Here is a 10,716-nt window from a genome sequence, read left to right on the forward strand (position 1 = left end):
TGTTAATCTGAATTACTTCTTCAGTCCCAACCATCCTTTTGTGATAGGCTGTGTTTCTAGAAAAGTCATCATTTCCTAGATTGTTAACAGCTCTCTTCCTTTTCCCCTTCCTTCTCTATCCCCTCAACACATGTTGGCCTTTTTTTTATTTCGGAGAGGGGATAGCTAGACCTTTTGTATCCTGCTAGACTCCTAAGGTGCTGGTCAGCTGTTATTCAGCTATGGTGGTTTCTGGCCGGCTCACTGACTTTTGCCCTCCAAGTTAGGGAGCCTTTGCTGGTTTCCATCAAGGGAATATGCGTGCTTTTGAGATTTTTCTTCATTTCCAGTGAGCCATCCTGGCAAAATTGCTGAAACAATCAGCTACGATGAGGAATCAAAGCCCCACCCCATTCTGTGCAGTGTTTCCTATCTTGTCTTTCCTTATGTTGTGGAGGCAGAATTCAGTAAGCATTCAGTTGCGAACTGTAGGAGCTTAAGATGTGCCTGGAACTGGAGAGAGCAAAGCCCTGGGGAAAGAGAAAAAGAACTGTGCATTTTACAGTCTGAAAGATTCATGCTTGCTTTTGGGAGATGCAGAATGAGAACGAAGCCACTGACAACGAGGACGCGGCATTACTGCAGTTACAGTGCAGCGTCGTGCTGTTTGTTCAGCGTGATCAGTAGCTACAATAAAAGGGCGTCATAGAGAGATTAAGCCCCGACTCTGTGCCATTGTTAAGAACTTTGCGATATTCATATAGATAATAATTACGAGCTTATATGTAAAAATCACAGTGAAACAGTGACATTGAATCATCCAGGATTTGCTGTGTGTCGCTCACTGGGACTGTGCTCAGGCTTGCTGCTACACTTGGGGATCCCTGTGAGAACCACCCCCACCCCCTGAGTCCAGTGCAGGAACTTCAATGTGTCCTTTTGCACATGGTGACAACACCAGGGGTGGGGTTCGGTTCTCAGAGATGGACAGGCACTCAGGCTATGAAGCAGCTGATGACATGGGATGGCTTCAGATGGCAGGTGCCTTAGATGGATCTACGTGGATAGGATGACTGAGGTCTGGCTGGTCTGGGAGGCTTCTTCTGGAGGAGGTGAGCCTTGAGATGGGGTAATGGACAGAGTTGGTGGGTGGCAGAAGGAGGTGGCTTTGCCAGTTAAAGAAGGGCCGTGGTCTCTTTTCTTACCTCTGAATGGGGTTGCTATTTCCTGCCTGCCTCTGGCTGATAGAAGGATTTGTAGTAAAGTAATACTGGGGTTACTAACAACAGCCAGCGTCCCGTGAGAGCCTACTATGCGATGGGCACAGTGCCAAGGGCTTCCCTTCCATCACCCCATGGACTCCTCAGCACTACCTTATGGGATAGGAACCATTATCAGCCCCATTTTTTAGATGGGACAAACTGAGGCTCAGAGCAGTTAACTGATTTGCCCAAGTTCACACAGCTATTAAAAGATAGGTCAGAGCCCGGGTCAGAGTGCACAGACTGGGTTTGGAACCAATCCATTAACCAATCTATTAACTCCAGATACTCAGGAAGTATAAATATGAATCCTTTTCCCCAGATGAAGTTTCTCTTTATTTCTATCCCCCGTCTTCACACCTCCAAAGGGCGGGACAGTTTTGACTGTGGCTGCAAATTTTAGCTATTATTGCCCCACATCTCTGGTGCTAAATTTAGACAATCTCTGGATGGAGATTGAGAGAGAAAAGGGGAAAATAAGCTGCAGCTGTCCCTGCTGATGTGAGTCACAGCGAGAGGGCTGACAGGTTTCATTGACTTATTTATTTTGGTGTCATTAACCCATTTTAAGTATACACAGAAATTGGTGGTGGTGAAGAGGAGGGGGCTTGGGAAGCTGCTGGTGAGCAGAATGACAGAGAAGCTCGAATGGGGAGGGAAACTGACCAGCACTCTCCTCTCTTGCTCTGGTCATTATTGTAAGCGGCCCATAGGCTTCAGACAGCGTGAGTGCTTGTGTCGCCTCAAACTCTGACCTCAGACTGTCTGGTTGGAACCTTGGCGTTGCCACTAAATAGCTGCATGGTCTTCAGATCTCTGTGCCTCGGTTTCTTCATCTGTAAAATGAGAATAAAGCCCTGCTGTCCTAGGGTGGTTAAGAGGATGGAGTGAGCACACGCACAGAACAGCTTCATGCCCAGTGTCACTTCCTCCGTGACGTCACAGTGTGCACCTGACTTGCGTCATTTTTTTTAATCTTGCAAAGTCCATCTGTGCTTCCTTGGGGAAGTCAGGTCATGATACATGATCTTGGGTGTGGCTCTCCGTGGTTCATTAAGTTCTGCAAGCAGCAGAATTGTCTGGCTAAAACCTAGGTCAGATCACGTAAGTCTCGTTCAGAACCCTCTGGTAGGTTCTTGTGTCCCTCTGGACGGAGCCACACCTGCACTGTGACCCGGCCCAGCTCTGAGACCTCTGGCAGACTGCCCCTCTCCCATCGTCACTTTCCCAGTGAAGTTTCTCCCCATTCAGGGTCGCTCACCCAGCAAAACGTGTCCCTGTCCTCCGAGCTGTTTTGTTTCCCTGCTTAGCACTCACTGGAGTCTAAGGTCCAGTCTGAGTCATCTCTCTTGCCTGCGGTCCATAACCCCCAACAGAAAAAAAGGCTTCAGGGGATTTTTGTTCACTTTATTGTCTTCTGTGTTCCCCATTGTCCAGGCTGAGGTTCGTTTGTTGAGTGAATGAATGAAAACAATCTTTGCATCTTTGTCGGACAACAGACCTGTGAGGTGGGGATTCTGATCTCCATTTGACAGACAGGAAAGTGCACACTGGTTTCCACAGCAGCTGCGCCATCTCCCATTCCTACAGCTGAGCACACGGGTCCCCAGATCTCCACATCCTCACCCATACTTGTTATATTTTTTGTTTTTTTGTTTCTGTTTCTGTTTTTGTGTTTAGTTTTAGAATAGCCATCCTAATAAGTATGTAAGTGACATCTCATAGTGGTTTTGATTTACTTTTCCCTAATGGCTAAGTGATGCTGAGCACCGTTTCATCTGCGTATTGGTCCCTTGTAGCTCTTCTTTGGAGAAATGTTTTTGTCGCTGTTGAGTTGTAGGAGTTCTTTATATTTTCTGGATGTGAATCCCTTATCAGGCAGATGATTTTCAAGTATTTCTTGCATTCTGTGAGTTGTCTTTTCACTCTCTTAAGTGTCCTCTGATGCACAGGGGTTTTTAATTTTGATCGAATCCGACCATTTATTTTTTCTCTTGTTGCCTGAGCTTTTGGTGCGAGGTGCAGACAACTGGGCCGCACTTAGCCAGGGCCATCCAGCCAGAAGTGACAGAACACCGGTCCCGACCACAGTCTATTGATCCGTTCTCCAACATGTGAGTCGTTGGCAAAATTTTTTTCCTTTGAGATTCTTTTCCCCCAACACAAACAGAGCTGCTGCGAGCATTCTTGTCCGCCTGGTTACATGTGCCAGGGTTTCCGGCTAGGGTGGTAGGACCCAAGGCTGCTTTGGGTTTTCCTGTGGTCATAGACTCTCAACATCAGAAGGGCCGTCTTTGGCCAAGGACTGCTGACCATCAATGATAATCTGAAAAGAAATGCTGTTGGTGTGATGTTGAAGAGCACAGTTCCTGGAATCGGGGCGGCGGTGGGGGGGCCGCAGATTCACTTTTGCCTTTGATTCATTCTGTTACTTAGTTTACTGTGCAGGGAACTTAACTTCTCCCTTCCTGTTTCTTCAGCTGGAAACTGAGGATAAAAGTGTTGCATCATTGTGAGATAGTGCAGGCCATGAGATGAACTCACCTGAGGGTCAGCGGGTGGGGTGATAACAAACACTATCACTGAGCGCTCACTGCAGTTGGCTTTGTTCCCTGTGGGCGTTTAAGGATCTCTTATACCCCCCCCAGACCGATGCTGGGATAGACACTGCTGCCCAGAAGAAGGGCAGTGACTCAGAGAAGGGTGCTCAGTGGCAGCGGTGGGAGGGGACTCGGGAAACAGCCCTGGTCCAGTTTACTTTCGCCTCCACGTGGGCCAAGGATTCCAGGCAGGTTCAGAGTCCAGCTGGATCCCTGCTCTCTGCCAGGTCACCTTGACCTGCCCAGGCGGGATGTCCCCCCTCTTCCCATTCACACTTCCCAAGCTCTTCTGTATGGAATGTAGGAAGGCAGGGCCCCTCCTCCAGTGGAGGTGTGTTTACGAGGGCCCTCAGCCAACATACCCCAGCCAGGATAAGCCTTTCTGAAACAGATAAACCGATTGCAGCGGAATAGAATGGGCTCCCGCCAGGCCTGGATGCCTCCACGTGGAAAATACAGCCACGTCGTGGCTGTGCTGCCGCTGTCCTGGATTCCAGCCTGCGGGCCCAGATTATGGGAGGACGGCAGGCAGGTCCCTCTTCCTGGAGAGGGACCCATTTCATCAGCGAGACTTATTCATTCCTTTATGGCTTAGGCCCAGAGGCTGGGCTTTTGACAGCTGGGTGCTCTGCCTGGCTTTTTGAATCATTCTGATACTTGGTAGCTGAGACCGCCCAAAGCCACGGATAACTGCTCCCCTGCAGGAGGAGCACGGAGGCACAGCGTGGCGGATAAGAGTGCAGTTTCTCACTTACACGGCATCAGTTTGATGTCTGCCTGCACCTTCAGAAGTCTCAGATCTCCTCGGGGAAGTTACCTTCTTGAGTCTCAGTTTCCTCATCTGTAAAATTAGACAATAATTAGTACCGAGTAGATACTTTGTTGTGAGCACTGAATGAGATTTTGGACACGAACGGCTTCTCCCCAGAACCGGTATGCAGTAGGAGCTCAATAAGCACTGGTTGTAAGTATCCAGCCGGCCTAGGAGCCCTGAGTGGACATGTGGTTGATGGGCCTGTAGCCACCAGGGGCCAGGAAATGTGAGCTGAGTGAGTGAAAGTGTTGAGCGCTTTGCTGTTTGATGAGCCCATTAATGCGTGTTGCTTCCTTTGTTAAATGTCTAGCTTTGGAGTCCAGGGGCCCACGCTTGAGCCCTGTCTCTGCAAAATGATGCTAATGGCTTCTTTCCTTGACATCCTCATCTGCAAACTCACGTTTGCTCACACCTGAAGTAGCTCTGCCCGTGGACTCACCTCTGTTCTGAGCTCTCTGCCTCTGTGTCTGATCTGTGCATTTAATCCTTACGACAGTCTGTGCTAGCTGTATTAATTTGCCCATTTTACAGATGGGAAAACCGAGGCAGAAAGGTAAGCAAGTGTCCAAGGTAACAGCTAATAAGTAGCAGGGCCGGAGCCCAGATGCGAAGCCAGGCCGACTGCTTTTAGGACCCGTGTGCCTAACTGGTATGCCTTCCTGCCGGAGGCCGCCTCTCCCTCAGGGGGAGTTGATCTGATCAAGACGTAAGACGGACGAGGAGGAGCTTGGGGCACTTGAGAGGAGTTTATTCAGGGCACCCACCGCCTGGCCCACAGGAGCGCACAGAGCTGTCAGGGAGGTCCCCCAAGGTGAGCTGACGTGGCAGAGGTGGGATCAGAACACAGATGACCCTCAGGCCACCCTCCCTGGGGGAAGGGATGCTTCTGTGCTTGGGGCTTAATCAGTAAGAGAAGATTAGCAGCAGACTCCTTCATTCCATTTGCTCTAGTAAGTCCGGAGGCAGACACGTTCCCTCCCAGCCAAGAAACTGAGTCGCACCGCCCCAACGCCCCTTTCCCCACCCACCAGACTGACAGTCTGGTTTTCATTGTTGGAGTAATAAATTATGCTTTTTAAGGATGAGAATGTCTTCCAGCTGTTGAGTGGTTTAAATTTCCAGATGTTCCGCTGCCCAGGAAGCAGAGAAGGGTGCCGGATGGGATCTCCTTAAAAGTTGCCGAACAGAATGGCTCATTAAATTTCAGTGATGTGCCTCTGATCCTCAGGGGAGAGATAGTATTTCCCTGGAGGGGAATTTGCTAGGGTGGCAAGTAGTAAGTGAAGATAAGTGAACTGGATTTGTAGGCAGGAGGCCTGAGTTCTGGTTCCTGCTGGCTGTGTGACTTTGGGCTGAGCAGACGACCACCCTGAGCCTCTTGTTTCCGAAGCTTTCAGCTGGCAGCACTTTTTAAGAACTGGAGGAAGCATTGTTGTTTGGTGCCATCCGAAAGGGGCCGTGTACATGTTAACTCATAGAATCAATGAAAGGCCGGTGAACTGTGTCTGACAATGAAAGGAGACGGAGATGAAGTCCATCCCTGTTTTTAACATAGAAATATGGAGGCCGGAGAGGCTGGGGCTCGTTCAGGCTATCGCTGGACCAGTGCTGTCCGGTCTAGTAGCCAGTGCGTGGTGATCCAGCACTTGAAATGTGGAGGAGTCCGAGCTGAAATGTGCTGTCAGTGTTAAGTGTGCACCAGATTTCTAAGTCTTAGTACAAAACAGAGCATGTAAACTGTCTTTGATAATTGTTCCTGTTGAGTACACGTTGAAGTGATAAGATTTAGACGTGCTAGGTTAAGTCAAAATAATTATTAAAATGAACTTTGCCTCTTTTTGTTATTTATTAACGTGACCACGGGAAAACTTCACATTGTGTATGTGTCTTGCATTATATATCTAGCAGACAGCACCAAGCTAGACTGACACAGACAGCGGCCTTCCGAGTTGTGCGGTGTAGACATCCATAATTCAGCCTTCTGTGCTTTATCTGCAGGATTAATTCTGAAAGTTGAAACACTGGTGAGCAGTGTTGGCGTGATTATGTACATCCAGGCAGTGGGTGATCCCGTGTCCTGTCTGGACCACTCTCTGTCCTGGGGTTTCCAGTTGCCTCCTCCTCTTGAACTACTTGGCTCTATCCTGGGAGTAACTGCTGTTTGAACTCTCAGCTGGCTCCATCGAGCCCCACCGTCCAGTTTCTCAGGTCACTTCCTTGGGAACTGCCTCCCCCCAGCCCCTGCCCCCCAACATTCTGGTGACTGTGGACCTGCCACGATGTCGGGGGTTCCGTGAATTTCCCTTCTTTGCTTGCCATGGCTCTTCTGGGCTTGAGACACTTTTTACTGGATCCCCCAACAATCTCTAAATTGGCCCCCTTGTTTCGTAGGATCGTGTAATTTGTTCGGAGCAGAATCTGAAAAGGAAAACAAGACGCAGTGCGTCCTTCTCTTGGTTTCAAATTACACCTGTTGCCCGTTTTATCCAGGAGCACAAGTCATCATTTCTTTCGACTAATGCTTATTTTCCTAGAGATGACTTTCCTTATAGAAAAATTGGGAAATGTTAAGAGTACAAGGAAGAAAATAAAGTTCAGACATCTTGCTGCGATTCCTTTCTTTTTTTTCTTTATGTTATTTCTTTTAAATGTGAGCTCCCCTAATGTTGACACTTTTATTGGATTTTTCTCTTAATGTAATAGAAGTATTCCCACGTGATGTTAGAAGCAGGCTTTTAAGTATCATTTTTCATGCAACATGACGTTGTAACATCCTGTTGCAGTGATGGTTTGGCATTTTCCCAATTTTACCTGTAATTTTGAGTGATAAGCATATTTCCTGTCCTTTTTGCTCATAACTAGTGCTGAGATGTGTGCTTGCGTGTGCCTCTGTAGACGTGTGTATAGATATGTGTGCACATGGGCGAATAAACTTATTTCTGCCTTTTTGGATTTCTTTGGGATAGATTTCTGAAAGTAGAATGATGAGGTCAAAGGTGCTAGACGTTTTTAAGGCTCTTCATACATAATGAGTCGCTTTTTCACTTGGTTTTGCCAAATGGCAGCCGCGAAACGATGTCGCACATTTCCTCTTCGTGGAGTTGCTTTCTTGTAAGTTGGGTTTCTTTTTTTATTATTATTATTTTTGTTTGCTTATTTTGTTTTGGGGGAAGTTTGTTTATTTGTGAATGGAGGGACTGGAGATTGAACCCGGGACCTGGCGCATGCTAGAAGTGCACGCTCTACCACAGAGCTGAACCCACCCGCTAAGCTGGCTTTCTGAGGGAGGCGTGGATCCTGTTGAGGGGAAGGAGATTGCTCTTTTGTGTTTGTCACTGCTTCTTATTTCCCTTAAACACCGCGCTTTGCTGTTTGGGAAACGGGAGCTGCCTTGTGGGACTGCCGTGAAGGTTATGCCTCGAGGTTTGCCTTGACTGAGTGGAAGGAATTCTCGCCCGAGCCTGAGGCCCAATCACCGTCAGTCTCACCTAAGAGAACTGTGGAAGGTCACTCGGCTCCCATCAGCCTTGTGTTCACCTGGGTGAAGGGTAGATTATGATGCCTGCTTCAGGGCTGCTGGAGGGTGAAAGGAGAGACTGCTAAGAGGGGCACGGCCGCAGTGCGTTTTCAGGATGCTTCAGTGGAAATCCAAGGCACGAGCCTTGGAAGCAAGGTGCTCAGGTTCTGCCTGTCACACAGGGGCTGGCTGCGTGTTCCTCGTCGCCAGCCGACCTCGCTGGGGATAAACACCCGTGTGATATCCCCCTGTTATGTGTGTGTCCCCCAGACAAGGAGCAGGAGACAAGAACGTTTACATCCTGGGTACCTCCCAGCTACGTGACTTTGGGCAAGTTGTTTTGCTTCCTGGACTTTAGATCCTCTCCCCCCCCAATGGGATTAATAACCCCAGTCCTTACCTCTTGAGGTGGTGGTGAAGGTTGGATGAGATGGTACCCGTAAGTTGCTGGGCCTGGCGCCTGGCCCTGGGGATTGCTCAGAAAAGATTAGTTTACTAGTTACTAGTTACTCGCTAGTGCACTCCAGCAGACTTGAGAGCGCCCCAGTGTGGAGTCAGAGCAGCCTGCAGGTTAGCTTCTCAAGCGGGTTGCCCATGGCTCGTGGCAGGCGGGTTCATCGTTTGGACTCTGTAAAGTCAGGAAGGACCCATCCAGGTTGGTCATTTGGCAGATGACAAAGTCAGGCTCTAGATGGCGAGTCGTTCTTCAGGAATTTCCTCGTGTTCCCATTCATGTGTTGGAGAAAATGTGTCACACGCAGACCCACACATGCTCTTGGACTCGATCAGGAAGATGCACCAAAAAAAATGGTAACAGTGCTGCCTCTAAGGAGACTCTCGGCTGACAGGAGGAGGTTGCAGCTCTGGCTCTGTGACCCTTTCCGTCTTGTTGGAAGTTCTTACCACGTGCTTGTATTAGTCCTTCAGTCAATCAGAAACAGGTTGTAAAAAATCCACCGAGTAGTGAAAGGTCTCCAAATGCCACCTGCTTCCTGATGCATTACTGAGAAGCCCTAGGAGTTTCCAGGAAGCTGTTTTTCAGCTGTCTGTCCGAGCCCACGTCCCCTGACCCCTAGGCCGGAGGACTTCCAGTCACGATGGTCTCCCACCGCTTTGCTGGCCTTCCTTTGTGCCTTCCAGAATCCCAGCCTGAGTGCTGGATACCCCCACCCCCAGGCCGCCAGGCAGGAGACCACCCATTGTCCCACCCTCTGGGGTGGCCCTGCCGAGCATGCCCGAGGCTGCAGGCCCTGGCTTCCTCCTCCCCAGCCCCATCCCCGGCCCTCTTCCTGGCCCAGGCGCCTCCCAGGGCAGAAGGAAGAGTCTGTGCAGCGTGTTCCTTGTCCTCCTTTGACCCAAGCCCTGTTCCAAGAATTTCAGGGCCGCTGTGCTCGCAGGACAGAGTTGAGCTGCTCCCTCAGGCCCCATGCATGGAGCTGGCAGCTCCCTGGAAAAGTTTCTTTCCCCCTTTCTTCCTGGCACAGAGGGTGGGTTCCCCACACCCCCTTCCCCTCGACCACACATCTTTGGGGTGATTTGCGTTGAGCCCTGAAGGAGCACCTTGCTCTGGGGCGTCAGTGAAGGCAGGGGGCAGAAAGCCTGAAAACCCAAAATTCTTCCTCCTTCCTGAGAGTCTGTGATCTTTCTCATGGCCCGAAGCCCCTTCCCTCCCTCCCCCAGAGCCGGCATCATCTTGTGAGCCTGGCCGCTCACCTGTTCTGTCTTTGAGGCCATTGAGTTCCGTGGTGAGCAGTCTTTTCCCTACCTGATGACCCTTTCAGGATACAGGAAAGCGTTTAGAGGCCCACTTTCTGTTTTCCATCGAAGTTGAGAAGAGCCCTGTCGATCCCATGGTCAGGGAGAGTGGGGCAGGCAGGGCAGCGGTGTACCTTCCCCTACTTGGATTATCCACTTCCTAGGAGGGGAGACCAGTTCTAAAATGCCATTGCTCTTGGGCCATGGACACGTGTGCACATTTCAGCAGCGTGGGGCGGAGCCAGCCTCTTCCACTTTCCATCCTCAAAGTAGACCTCAGGCCAAGGGCTTCTTCCTGTTTGTCTAGTTTCTTGTTGGCCAGATGAGGGAGAGGCCCAGGGTGGATGTGACCTTCGTGAGGGAGAGGCTCTTGTAAGATTCTGGGTGAGAAAGACTCATTATTATTTACAACAACAATAGTAACAGTAATATGGAGAAGCAGTAGCCGCCACAAAGCACAGACCTTTTAATTTTCAGCTGGGACAGCGGGGCCTGCCAGCTTCTCCTCTCTTCTGCTTGGCAGCACCAGCATTGTGGTGTTTGTGATCTGCCAGGGATGTACTTTGCAATTTAAATGATAACGCAAACAACTCCTGTTTTCGTAGACGCTTTAGAAAACTTGCGTGAAACCACGCCGCGGTGGTTTTGGGAGCCCAGATAGGCCAAGTTTCCCTTGAAACGAGGGGAGAGAGGAACCTTAAGGACAGCCCATCCCCAGAGACTGAATGGCTGCATTCATCTCAGCGGGGCTCCCTGAATTAGCGCGAGGACGATGGGCTTCCTCCCAGA

The 10,716-nt window shown here is 49.8% G+C and overlaps 1 long non-coding RNA gene across 1 annotated transcript; it reads right to left on the bottom strand.

The window, feature by feature from the left end:
• Positions 1-618: 618 nt before the first annotated feature.
• Positions 619-9,871, bottom strand: LOC123613560 (uncharacterized). Its single transcript, XR_006720926.2, has 3 exons — positions 8,573-9,871; positions 4,597-4,682; positions 619-3,728 (listed from the first exon to the last, which is right to left on the bottom strand). It is a non-coding gene; the product is annotated as an uncharacterized LOC123613560 (long non-coding RNA).
• Positions 9,872-10,716: the final 845 nt, after the last annotated feature.

The sequence above is a fragment of the Camelus bactrianus genome, chromosome 25, assembly GCF_048773025.1.
Source record: "Camelus bactrianus isolate YW-2024 breed Bactrian camel chromosome 25, ASM4877302v1, whole genome shotgun sequence".
NCBI classification, from domain to species: domain Eukaryota; kingdom Metazoa; phylum Chordata; class Mammalia; order Artiodactyla; family Camelidae; genus Camelus; species Camelus bactrianus.